The sequence below is a fragment of the Rhinolophus sinicus genome, chromosome 17 (assembly GCF_057876585.1).
Source record: "Rhinolophus sinicus isolate RSI-liver-muscle chromosome 17, RSI-T2T, whole genome shotgun sequence".
Taxonomy (NCBI): domain Eukaryota; kingdom Metazoa; phylum Chordata; class Mammalia; order Chiroptera; family Rhinolophidae; genus Rhinolophus; species Rhinolophus sinicus.
Genome location: NC_142517.1, coordinates 63,809,581 through 63,823,087, shown reverse-complemented (window position 1 = coordinate 63,823,087; position 13,507 = coordinate 63,809,581).

Here is a 13,507-nt window from a genome sequence, read left to right as displayed (position 1 = left end):
CAGAAAAAGACTAAACAAAATGGACACAAGTAATCCACCAGATGCAGAGTTCAAAACACTGGTTATAAGGATGCTCACTGATCTCAGGGAGAACTTCAACAAAGAGATAGGAAACAAAAACGGAGAAAGAAAACAAAAAAGAACCAGTCAGAAATGAAGAATACAATAACTGAAATGAAGAATACATTACAGGAAATCAACAGTAGATTAGATGAAGCAGAGAATCAAATCAGTGATTTAGAAGATAAGGTAGCAGAAAACACCCAATCAAAACAGCAAAAAGATAAAAGAATACAAAAAATTGAGGAGAGTTTGAAGGGCCTCTGGGACTAACATTTGCATTATAGGGGTACCAGAAGGAGAAGACAGACAGCAAGGAATTGAAAACCTATTTGAAGAAATAATGACAGAAAACTTCCCTAACCTAGTGAAGGAAATAGATATACAAGCTCAGGAAGTGTCTCAAACTAGATGAACCCAAAGAGGCCCACATCAAGACACACAATTAAAATGCCATAGGTTAAAGACAAAGAGAGAATCTTTTGTTTTTCCACTTTCTTCTGCCTTCCCACCCCACCCCCACCCCTGCCCCGCACTCCAGTTCAAGCCTTTGTTTCTGTCTAGTTGTGTAGGACACAGCTCCCTGGCCCATGCTGGTATTATGAGCCTTGCGCTGTCCCCCCCCCTCCCATTGAGGCACAGTCGCTGGTCATTGGTCGGCCCACTCACAGCAGCTCATGATGGCTGCCAGCCACTCACACTGGCTGCTGGCCACTCACGTTGGCCACCAGCTGCTCATGGTGGCACATGGTAGCCTGCAGCAGCACACAGGAGCCCACCTGAGCCACAGGGCCAGCCCCAAAGAGAGAATCTTAAAAGCATCAAGAGAAAAGCAGTTAGTTACAAGGTAGCTCCATAATACCATCAGCTGATTTCTCAATAGAAACTCTGCAGGCCAGAAAGGATTGGCAGGAAGTATTCAAAGCAATGAAAAGTGAGGACCTATAACCAAGATTACTCTCCCCAGCAAAGCTATCATTGAAAATTGAAGGACAAAGAGCTTTCCAGATAAGAAAAAGCTAAAGGAGTTCATTACCACTAAACCAGTATTACAAGGAATGTTAGAGGGACTTCTTTGAGATAAAAAGAATAAAAAAATATGAATAATAAAATGGCAATAACTACATACCTATCAACAATTACTTTCAATGTAAATGGATTAAATGCTCCAATCAAAAGAGAACATGGCTGAATGGGTAAGAAAACAAGACCCTTCCTTCCATATGCTGCCTACAAGACTCACTTCAGATTGAAAGACACACATGGACTGAAAGTAAAGGAATGGAAAAAGATATTTAATGAAAATGGAAACAAACAAACAAAATCTGGGGTAGCAATACTTATACCAAATGGACTTTAAAACAAAGACTATAACAAGAGACAAAGAAGGACCCGGTAATCCCACTTCTGGGTATTTATCTGAACAAACCCAAAATACTGCTTCGAGGGGATATGCTCTTCCATATGTTCATTGCAGCACTGTTTATGTAAGCGAAGATATGAAGGCAACCTGGGTATCCCTGATTGGGTGAATGGATAAAGAAGAGGTGGTACATATACACAAGGGAATATTACTCAGCCATAAAAAATAATGAAATCTTGCCACCTGTAACAACAAGGATGGACCTAGAGGGTATTGTGCTGAATATAGTAAGTCAGACAGTGAAAGACAAATGTTATATGATTTACTTATAAGTGGAATCTAAAGAACAAAACAAACAAATGAAACAAAACATACTCACAGATACAGAGAACATTTTGATGGTTGCCAGATGGGAGGGTGTTTGGGGGTGGGTGAAAAGGGGAAGGGATTAAGAAGTACAAATTGGTTGTTATATGGTAGTCATGGGGATGTAGGGTACAGCATAAGAAATATGTCAATAATATTGTAATAACTATGTATGGTGTCAGATGGGTACTAGATCTATCAGCGTGATAGATGGGAAGGGGTTTGGGGGCAGGGTAAAAAAGGTGAAGGGATTAAGAAATACAAATTGGTAGTTACAAAATAGTATCAGGAATATAATCAATAATATGGTAATAACTATGTATAGTGCCAGGAGGATACTAGTCAGGGGGATGAGTTCCTAAATTCTATAAATGTCTAACCACATGCTGTACACCCGAAACTAATATAAAATAATATTGAATGTCAACTGTAATTGAAAAATTTTAAAAGTGGGGGGAAAGATAAGGAATAAGAGGTTCAGAGTTTCAGCTATAAAGTAAGTCATGGGGATGTAATGTACAGCATAGGAAATATAATCAATAACATTGTGATAGCATGGTACAGTGTCAGATGGTTGCTGGACTTACGGTGATCACTTCTTTAGCACAAGGAATATAATCAATAACGTGGTAATAATTCTGTATAGAGCCAGGTGGGTACTGCTGAATAACTGTGATGTACACCTGAAGCTAATATAATATTGTATGTTAGCTATATTTTAATAAAAAATCTTTAAAAAAAATACCGCTGGTCAGAGGACCACACTTTGAGTGGCAAGACTCCGAAGGAAGCAGAGCAGATGGAAAATATTTCAGGACATAATTCCAAATTATGTCCTTCTATGGACATAATCATCTTGCAGCTAGAAAGGAAGTCACCTTTAAGACAAATGGAAATGGGCTTCATCACCTGGTTTTTGTAATCTTCTCCCAGACAGATGACATTTCTTTGTGAGCAAGCAGAGATAAGGGAACTGATTAATGTCCAGAGGAATCCAGACATATGTCAGTATTTCCACCCCACTCTACATATACCCCCCCTCAAATACTCATCTACACACGCCCCATTCCTCACCCACCCACCTAGTGATAGTGTGATTCAGCTTTTCAGGCCCTAGGATAGGGCAGAAGAGATGACATAAAATTGTTCAGTGACTGGATAATGGTTAGTTCTGGGATTTTCACAGCACATAACAGGGTTTTTTTCTCTTCAGTCCCTACCTGCTGTTCAGGTTGTATTTGGCATCTTGCTGGGCTGGACGCTATGGGCATCAGAAATAAAGAAAACCTTATCCCTGTTTCTAGACACTTGCTGTCTAGAGAGGAAGACACACATGGGCAAATGAGAATGAAATGGTGTATTTACTCTTTAGTAGTCTTATGATAAATACCTGTTTTGAAAATACCTGGTGAGAGGATGGGGCTCAGGTTTGGGAAAGGACTTAGTAAAGGCTTCACAACAGAGTGGATTGGGAGCTAGGACTTTTCTAGATGGAAATGGAGGCACGAGAAGTAGTCTAAACCAGAGTGTCCTGACAGGCTTCCTTGAGGGAGAGGCTGGGAAGAGAGAGCAGCTCCAAAGAGGAGTCCCAGAATCACGGTTTTCCAAGGCACACAACATAAGAACGTGATTGAAAGTGGAGCAAAAGCTCTTACTTAATATTAGATAAATATTTGGTCAGATGGAGCTCCCACTGAGGTATGAGGATGTTCTCTCTTCATTTTTAATGTTTCTCTGAGTGATTTTATAAGTGTTTCTAGTAAAGTTAAAGGTAGATAAGGAGGAGTTGATTGCTGGCCTGTTGTCTAGGGTCAGCTGCAACAGCAAAGGGGTGTAATTGCCATCTAGTGGCCCAAACCCACAAGTGTGAGCTCCATTCCAGCCATCGATAGTCTCTTCAGGTATGGAATCATCATGCTCCATACAAGTCATTTAGTATAATAACCTCCTTTGTCCCTTCCAGGTCCTAGCCCCTTAGTTTGGTTACTGGAGAATATTGATCCAACTATGAAAATGTCAAACGGGCAGTATGACACAAAAAATGTATTCACACTAAAGTGTAAATAATTACTCAGAAAATGTCAGTGACTGATGCTGCCCTTGTGTCTAATTTGATAGAAGAGAGGAATTGATGGAGGAGCTGTGGAGAGCAGGAAGAGCAGGGGTGGGCGGGGTGGGGAGGGGGTTGTCCTTGAGAGGAGAAACAAATACAGGAAGAGGCGGCGGAGCAACAGCTGACTTTGATTTTACTTGTTTACCTTCTCCTGGGAAGGGGCAAATAGAAGCTGCTCATGATATTATTTTTAGAGCTGTTTTCAAACAGTGTGGCTGGAAAGGACCGTGGTGCTGTTTGGCGATGAAGAATGTTTAACATGTCTAGCTTTCTTACGGAGGGCTTTGTTGCTAGGTGCACCAGCACGTTAAATTAAACACTCTGAAAAAATAAATTCCATATGAGTGCACCCTGAATAGTGTGGAGTGCCTCCTTGGGCACTACAGGGGTCCTCGCGTTCTGGTGCCATCTGGGGTGGATTGTTTCACTGTTTTTCCTGTGCACCCCACTTCCCCAGGGTCCCTTACTATTTGCCAAATTATTACATTACTCAGAGAGCCCAAGGACTCCATGAAGACTGTGAAAAAGGTATTTTTGGATGAGGAGGCTGACGTATAGGGAGGCAGAGCCATTACAGAGCAGGTGAGAGAAGATTCGATGGGGTCAGTGTGGCTACAACAGGGAGGCGGAGGGGCAGGGATCAAGGATTTTACAATCAGACAGACCCAGTGCTCGAGGCTTCGTATGTGAAACTTAGATAAGTGAGCTGGTCTTTCTGGCCTCAGTTTCCTCTTCTGTAAAGTGGAGAGAAAAACAGTTAGTGTTATTATGATGATTCAAAGGCTATAAATAATGTAAAGCACAGAGTCTGACACTAGTAGGTGCTCAGTCATTTCCTTTTGATGCCCACCCTCAAATCTCCCTTTTAATTACCCCATTTCCTCCACTGAGCCTCCCTGCTTCCTGTTGGAAGGATTCTTCAGTCTCCTGTGTAACTCAAAGATCCCCGTCTTCTAGGAAGAGGAGTTCCATTTGGTGGGAAACAAATCAGCAATGAGGATTTGTTCAGGAAGAGACTCCGAGTGCCTCCAGGCAGAGGGCCTTCTCCTTTCTGAAAGCCCAGGCTCCTCTTTGGAATTACTTCCTTCCTCCCAGCTCAGGGGAGGTAAGGACCAAAAGTCCAGGGGTGAGTGGTTCCAGCTGGTGCTGCTCCGTCTGAGTGAGAGACACTCACTGATTCTTTGGTGCCCCTTTGCAAAGGGGCGCTTTTCACCTTCTGAGTCTTAGTCTCAAAGGACTAGGTTAAGCATCTGGGCCTGAGGGGAAGGGGCCTAGAAAGACTCCCAGCTGCTTTTAGCTTGGGCTGGGATTTCTCACATTTGTGTAAGGTACAGGTCTCTCTCTTTTTTTGTTTGGTAAAATATAAATGATATAAAATCTACTATTTTGACCATTTTTAAGTATAAAATTCAGTGGCAGTAAGTGCATTCATACTGCTGTGCAACCGTCACCATCATCTGTCTACAGAACGTTTTCATCATCCCAAACTAAAACTCTATACCATTAAACAATAACTCCATATTCCCCATTCCCTCCAACCCCTGCTAACACTATTCTGCATTTTATCTCTACGTATTTGACTATTCTAAGTACCTCGTGTAAGTGGAATCGTACAATGTTTGTCCTTTTGTGTCTGTACAGGCCTCTTTTAAAGGAAAAAATATGTTACAGATTTACTCTACTGACTATTCTGATGTTGCATACACACACGTGTGTAAAAGTCGTTATAGAATCTTATGCTTACAGCTCTATAGCTTAGATAATTAGAAAAACAAATAATCAAAATAACCTAAAAATCCACAAAGTCCTATAAAATTAAATTTAATGTGAGAGATGATGTTTTGCTAAAACAAATCCCCAAAGTTGTTTAATAATTGAGTTTTGCTTCTAGTTCTATATTTAATTTTTGTCTCCATTTTTGACTTGAATCATTTTAATGCAGAGAATAACTGTTTGCATTAGTAAGTTATAGAAAATGTCACTAGAACATCAAAGCTTGGTTTGTAGTGTAGGATAATCAGACCACACACTTAACCATAACAGTGCCAACAAATGATTCTTGAAGACCAATTTTAATGAGATGCTACTAGAAAATAATGCAAAATTATCTTTTCTTAAAGATAAGATTAGTATTGTGATGCTATTGAAATCTGAATTAAAGGGGGTATCTAATCTAATTCGTATTAGTGTTGGGAATGGAAAAACCCTTTATTATAATTACCTACTATACTTGCTGCTAATGAACTGTTACAAGTTGGTACGTACAAAGACCAGCTCTGAGTAGTAGAATCTGCACATGGAATCACCTGCTGTGGCCAGGTCCTCTTGAATCCAGCATGCTATTTCAATCATCTATTGCTATGAAACAAGCCATCCCAAAATTAGTGGCTTAAAAAACTAACATTTGTTTTGCTGACAAATCTATGATTTGGGCAGGGGTTGGTGGGGACAGCTTGTCCCTGCTCCATTAGGACTTTCCTGGGGTGGCTCAAAGACTGGGGGCTGAAATAATCTAATGCAGAGGTTGGTAAACTTATTCTGTAAAAGACCAGGTGGTAAAATATTTTCAACTTTGTAGACCATATGATTGCTGTTGTACCTATTAAAACTGTGCCATGTAGTGCAAAAGAAGTCATAGACAAATAAATGAGCATGGTTATAGAGTAATCAAACTTTATCTATATAAATAGGCGATAAGTCAGATTTGGCCCACAGGTCAAAATTTGCCCACCTCTGATCTAAAAGCTTGCTCATTCACATGTCTGGCAGTTGACAATGGCTACTGACTGAGAGCTTACCTGGGTCTTCCAGCCAGATTACCTACGTGTGGCCTCTCCATGGGACCTGAGCTTCCTCACAACATAGAGCTATGTTCCAAGGGCAAATGTTCAGAGAGAAAGAGCCAGGAGGAAGCTCTCTATCTTTTTCATGACCTAGCCTGAGAAGTCATACCACATTCTATTTGGTGAAGCAGTCACAAAGGCCCATGGTGGTTGAAAGAGAGTACAGAGAGTCTCTGCCTCTTGATGAAATAGTGACAAGGCTCTGGAAGAGCATGTAGGACCAGGAATATTGCTGAGCCCACTTTTGGACAATACAATCTCCCGCATTTGCCATCTGTCATGTGATGTTTCAATTCTCCCACTACTTTTTTTACACTTGCACCATTTCCAAATCCTCACTTATACAGCAGGCCTTAATGTCATTTGAGCTTCATTTGTTGTGAAAACATTCACACACACAACCCTAGGTACTGAAATTTCATGGAGCATTTTAAAACAGTCATCCAGGAGACTCAGAACAAGTTTAGAATTATTTTTATATTGTCATTAAAATAAAGAGCCAAATTTCAAAAAAAAAAAAAAAAAAAAAAAAAGTCTCAGAGAGATCTTACAGTTCTCTGAAAATATCTTCTGCATTAGAGAAATACTAATCTAAGCCTTAGGCCAGAGGGGCAAACAAATTCTTCCCAGCACTTACATGGCCCGGTCTAACTTCCTGGAGTGAATGAAGGTCAAAAGTCCTGTAATCAGAAGCTGTGTGCATTCGCTGCAAGAGTCCTTTCCCCAGAGCTCCCTTGGGAAGCTATACAGTATTTCCCCGAAAATAAGACCTAACCGGAAAATAAGCCCTAGCATGATTTTTCAGGATATCTGCTGAACATAAGCCCTAATGCGTCTTTGGGAGCAAAAATTAATATAAGACCCGGTCTTATTTTCGGGGAAACACAGTAGTTCAAGAATTTGGTCTTGGCCATCTCTATGTCTTTCCCTCAGGTACACTGCTAAAGGCCCCTAATTGCTTTTAACCATTTTCAGCTGCATTGTGGTTCTTCAGCAGCTTCTTCACAGCAATATAAGGAAAACATTCTTTATTATTGTCTGGAATTCTGGTTGACATGCCTTAGCTTTGTGGATCATCTTCCAAAAGTCTCCCTTAAGGTTTTGCTTGGTATCCAACCTAGAGGCCTGGATCCCTGACACAGGCTGCCAGTTGGCAGAAGAGAAAGAACGGAAAAGTTCCTGCTGAAACATGGCTTCTCGTTCTTGGTTATCTGAACAAATGGATCTTAAGAATACTGCCCACTGTGACAAAGTCTTGCTGAGACCTTTATTCAACGCTTTTAGTGATGGAAGAAGACATGGGAAGCATCACATATGGAATACCCCCATTCAGAGAATCCATGGTGGCTGGATTGAGATACCAGATCTGAAATCCCTAGAGGACAAGGCCAGTAGTCAGGCAGGATGGTGGTAATAGCCCACACCTCCACACTCATGGTCTCTTGTTTTTGGGTTGTTGGGTGTTAAGCTTCTCACAGTTGCCCTAAGGGCAGAGAGCAGGGTACCCAGGTGGTATGGAGCTTTGGAGACCTTTACTGAGCAGCTGGAAGGGAAGTACCAGCATATCCTGAAGGTGAGGGAGACACTTGGTTAAAAGCTATTTCGCTATTTCTATTGCATTTGGTAACTGAGAGGCTGAGCTGTGGGTTCTCCTTTTCTCCTGTATATCCTGGTAAGAGATGTCTATCTTAAGATGATTTCCCTCTTTCCTGCTGTTCATTCCCCTACTGAGAGTCAAACCTTCTCTCTATGACTCACGTAGTAGCTGTAGAGATAATTCCAATGTCAGGAGCAGAGGCCATTGATTTGACAGGAGAGCAATGACTATTCAGAAACAAGTCTCCTCTCATCATGCAAATACCCCTAATTAAGAAATCCAGAGACAGATTCTGTGTCATGGAAACGTAATTTCCTTTGACTCAGAGAGTTCCAGGAATTCCTGCAGGCTATCAAGCTTTCTTGATTTTCTGGGTTAAATGGCTTTACCCTTTGCCCTGAATTTTCTTGAACAAAAGTGAATTCAATCTCTTCCACTGGCCAGGTATGGTCTTAATGACTTCAGAGATAGGTGTAAACAACAGCAGAATTCCTGCCCTCAAGGAATTTACAACTGAGTAAAATAATCTGTAAGTGGTTAATTCTGAAAGGTATGTGGATATTCATAGAAAGGTGAAAACGTTGTTTGGACACTGTTATTGGTTGAATTGTTCCTCCAAAATTCATATATTGAAGTCCTAACCCCCCAGTGCCTCAAATGGGACCTTACTTTGGAGACAGGACCTTTACAAAGGGAATTAAGTTCAAGTGAGATCATTAGGGTGCACATCAGAGGGAAAGGTCTGGAACAGATCCTTCCCTCCTAGCCCTCAGAAGGACTAAATCCTGCTGACACCTTGATTTTAGACACAGTTCCGAACTGTGAGATAATAAATTGTTATTGTTTAAGCCCTCCAGTCTGTGGTACTTTGTTATAACAGCCCTAGCAAACTAATAGACAGTGGCTTCCTTTCACTCTTGTACAATCTGGTGGGAAAAACCCTGTGTGGATGCAAATTAAATGTTCGCGTGATTTGCATTTACTAGACACTGGATGAAGTCATTCATTCATTTATTTATTCATTCCCTATCTCCTTAACTCTGATGTATTTATTCTTCATTACACTTACCACAATCTAGGAGATTATTTTATTTTTTGTTTACTCGTTCACTATTTCTCCACTAGCTTCACGTTAGATGTGCAGTAAGGACTTGTTGAATAAGAATGTATCCTTCTTCGTCCCCTTCCCTCTCTCCTTCCATTCAATATTTAAGCATATCTTCTGTCTATTGTGTACACGGCATTCCATGCTCATCCCTGTCAGAACATAAGGAGGTTCAAAGAAGGGCTCTTGTCTCTGAGTAGTTTGTGATTTCAGGAGAGACAAAACATGCCCATGTGAGAGGCTGCATTCCACGACCAGGTCGGAGTAGGTGTGCTGGATAGGTGTTAGATGGTAACTGCTGCAGAGGGAAGGTGCAGTGGGCTGAGGGTGTGGAGGGAAAGGCTGGAGGAGGAGGGACCTGCACTGGAGATGAAAGAAGGGAACAGGAGGAAGGATAGGGGAGGATAGAATGTGCAAACACCTGGGGCCTATGCTCAGGGAGGAGTGGGATTGGTCCAGGCCCAGGTTGGGCAAGGCTTGGGGATGGAGATGAGGAACAGAAGCCAGAAGCTTCATTCTGGCATCCCAGGAGATGGGAGCCAAAGCCCAGGGGCTCTCAACTCTGGCTGCACATTAGAATCACCTTGGAAACTATAAAAAAAATGCTAATACCAAGACTCCACCTTGATTGGGATGTCCTAGAAAGTGTAGGCAGGGCTTCAGAGGGAAGAAATCCTTTTAGGATGTGGACTGACAGCAGTGGCTTCTGGCTGCAAGACTCAGGCCACTCTGGCCCAGTCATGAGACTCCTGCAGTTCCGGCACGATGGGATAACCGCTGGAAATAAGACATCTGGCCACATTCCACTGGTATGGCCTCCTTTTCCTGACTGTAAAAGTGACTGCTTGTGACATCAGGAGAATGTGTTGACAGATCTGCATCCCGTTTCCAATTCTCTACTATATTTTATGGGAGCAAGAGCTGCAGAACTAACCTGTTTTCCCTCTTTTCAGGACCCTTCAACTTCCTATAGGGGCTTGTAGACAGGGACCATCCAGAAAAGCAGGTCTTGTTGTTGCTGGTTTTTATTTGTTTGCTTATTCTGAGACTCTTACGGAAATTGGGTCCCAAGTTTTAGGGATCTTACTACTTGGGTCCTGTGAGCTTAATTTCTTCTAGTATTATCTGTAAGGCCCTATCATAATGCTTGGCATATCGTGAACTCTCTACAAATCAGACAGCAGAGAGCCTTCTAAATGCTAAACTTCAAGTACAATCTCAAAGAAAAATATTGCCAAATTCCTTTTTATTTGCTCAAGATATTCTTGGTACAAACAAAAAGGTAGGAGCAAAGAAAGATTTGGCCAGTCTTCAAAATAAACCTAGACATGTTGATTGAGACCTAGAAGGCATCCAGCACTGTGTATAAGGTATTATGGAAAGAAAAGCAACGATAAATTAAAAATGCAATGATAAGCATGGTTCTTGCCCTCCAGTCTCTCATCATCTGGCTGGAGAAGGAAGAAATGAACGTGTGAAAAGTTAACAATAAAGGATGTATATAGCAACCTAGGACAACAATAAAATTGTTGTCAGGGGGCATTTCAGGCGTTTTTGATTTATTGCCTAATAAAAAGGCAGTTGGAACTAGTCAGAAGGAAAACAGGTCCCTTTAGGCTGAGGTAGTTAGAATGAAAGAGAGAGGGGCTGGTGTGACCAAAAGTATAGAGCCTGTAGGGGTTCAGAATGGGCCACCCCAACATATGCCTCAGTGGTATGTAGATTACTTTGAGCTAAAGGCAACTTTAACGTCAGTTAAAGAGAAATTTCTGCCCTTCCCTTTAACTTCCTAGTGAAACTTGCCATAGGGGGCCTTACCAAAATAAGCTATTATCAGAGACAACTTCTTTTGACCTATCTATAGGGCAGAGTAAACTTGTATTTACTAAAGGTCTATTCTTATCATCCTACACCCACCTTCTGAAGCCTCCAAGGTGCATTGCCTCATCCCTAGTAGCTCAGGATGTCTTACATACCTTAATCACCCTTTCTGCCTCTGAACCTCTTATGCATGTAGTGTCCCCATACATACATAGATATGTATAAAATTTGGTTCTTTTTCTCTTGCTAACCTGTCTCATGTCTATTTGGTTATTAGACCGGCTGGAAGAGCCTTGAGGCTAGAGGAAAGTTTGTTCCTCCTGCATAAGCCTGAGGTGGACCCAGGTATGCTCTGGCAACTGTAAACCCATTCAGCAGGAGCCAGGAGGAGCATTTTAGGTAAGCTAAGAATGGAGGAGGGCAGAGCTCCATGATTGGAGGGCCTCAATCCCCAAACCAAGGTGAGATTTCATTCTGCAGGAAGTAGGAGCAATGAAGGGTTTTCAGCAAAGTAAGAACTTGAGTTGAAGAGATTCTATGGCTCTACCCTGGTCTCAACAGAAGATCTGTGGTCTGTCTCTAGTTGTCATGGGATCTTCTGGGACCCTTTCCCAGCGTCATGTTTTTGTCCCATTTAAAGGACACAGTACTTGGGAAAAAAACTTTCAGCTTAGGGGCCTGACCATGGTCTTTTTAAACAAGGGACTGGCTTTTTCTCTGTACCCCGAGTATTTGGTAGTGAACTTCCTGAAGGGGGTGGGAGTGACCAGGTAACTTTAGAAAGCTCCCTTCCAGTCTCCAGGAAGCTGTTCAATGACTCAGCAGTGGAGGGTTTTGCAATAGGCTTACAGAACCAGACTAGCTTGCTTTTCCTAAGGAAGCCTTGGTGTCCTAAAAAAACCTCAGACTGGGCCCCTGCCCTGCCGGGTTGAAATTCCTTCTGTCTTCTGGTAGCATGCCTGTAGCACATGCTCTGGAACCAGCATCAGGGAGTGAAAAAAGGGCTTTAGAATCAAGTCAGATTTCAGTTCAAACTCTGGTCTGCCCCTAACCAGTTGAGTGACCTTAGGCCAGTTACCTAACCTTTCCCTGTTACAGTTTCCTCATCTGTAAAACCGAAACAACTACCACTTTGTGGGGTGGTTATACGTGTTAAATGAGACAAATATCAAGTAACACATAGTAGTTACTCCATGTATTTTTTTCTATTACGAAGTGTATAATGGTTCTACAACGGAAATTGTTTCTTTTGGCTCCACCCTAAAAAAAATCAGATTTCCTGACTTTCCAACCGCACCTTTCTTTCTAGGCCAGCCCTAATATATGAGTCTTGTAGGTGGTTGTGTTCCCTACAGTAAGTGAACCTGACCTTAGAAGGGATTCAGGGAGAAAATTCTGTTGCCCAGGAAGTGCGCTGAACCAATTCGCATTTTGCCAGATCTGTTTAGAAGACCCTTCCCTCAGGAATAAATTGAAAACAAAGAAGGAGGATTTGGGTATAAAGCACGAAAACATGAAGGGATTTCTAAATGTAAACCTGTTTCCCAAACAACTTTCTAAGACAAACACATAATATTTACTCTGTGCCAGGCACAGTTCAAACCACTTTACAAATATTAATTCATTTAACCCTCATAATAACCTTATAGGGTAGGTGTTATTCTCCCAATTTACAGTTGGGAAAACTGAGCCACAAAGAGGTTATGCAACTTGCTGAAAGTCACCCAGACACATAGGTGATTTTAAGCCCAGGCATTGCAATGGGGGTAGAAAATTATTGTATACAAATTAGTGGAGAAGAGACCCCATCAAAAATGTCTTCTTTTGACAAAGGGTTCAGGTATTATCACAAAGGATTTCAACGTAAGTGGATCAACAACACTGCTGTCCGAGAGGAGATACCGAAGCCCTGCTTTCCTAAGTGACTTCAGCTCGTGAGTTGCCGTATGAGGGCCCCCCTTGAGCCAATTCAATTCAGGCTAGGCCACTCTTCTTGATTTATTTATTTTGACAAACATCTACTGAGCATCAACCCCATGCCACACACCGTGCGGCAAGATAATTATGACAAGTTGTGGACTCAAGAAGCTCACAGTCAAGTGGGGGAAGTTGAGCAAGGAGCCAGCCGTCACACACAGCTGAAGAAAGGGCTCTGCAAGGGTAGCTCTGCTGTTCTTCGCAGACGTGAGGCTCACTTTCTCCCAACGCAGAATGGGAGCCAGCACGTTCATTTACAAGG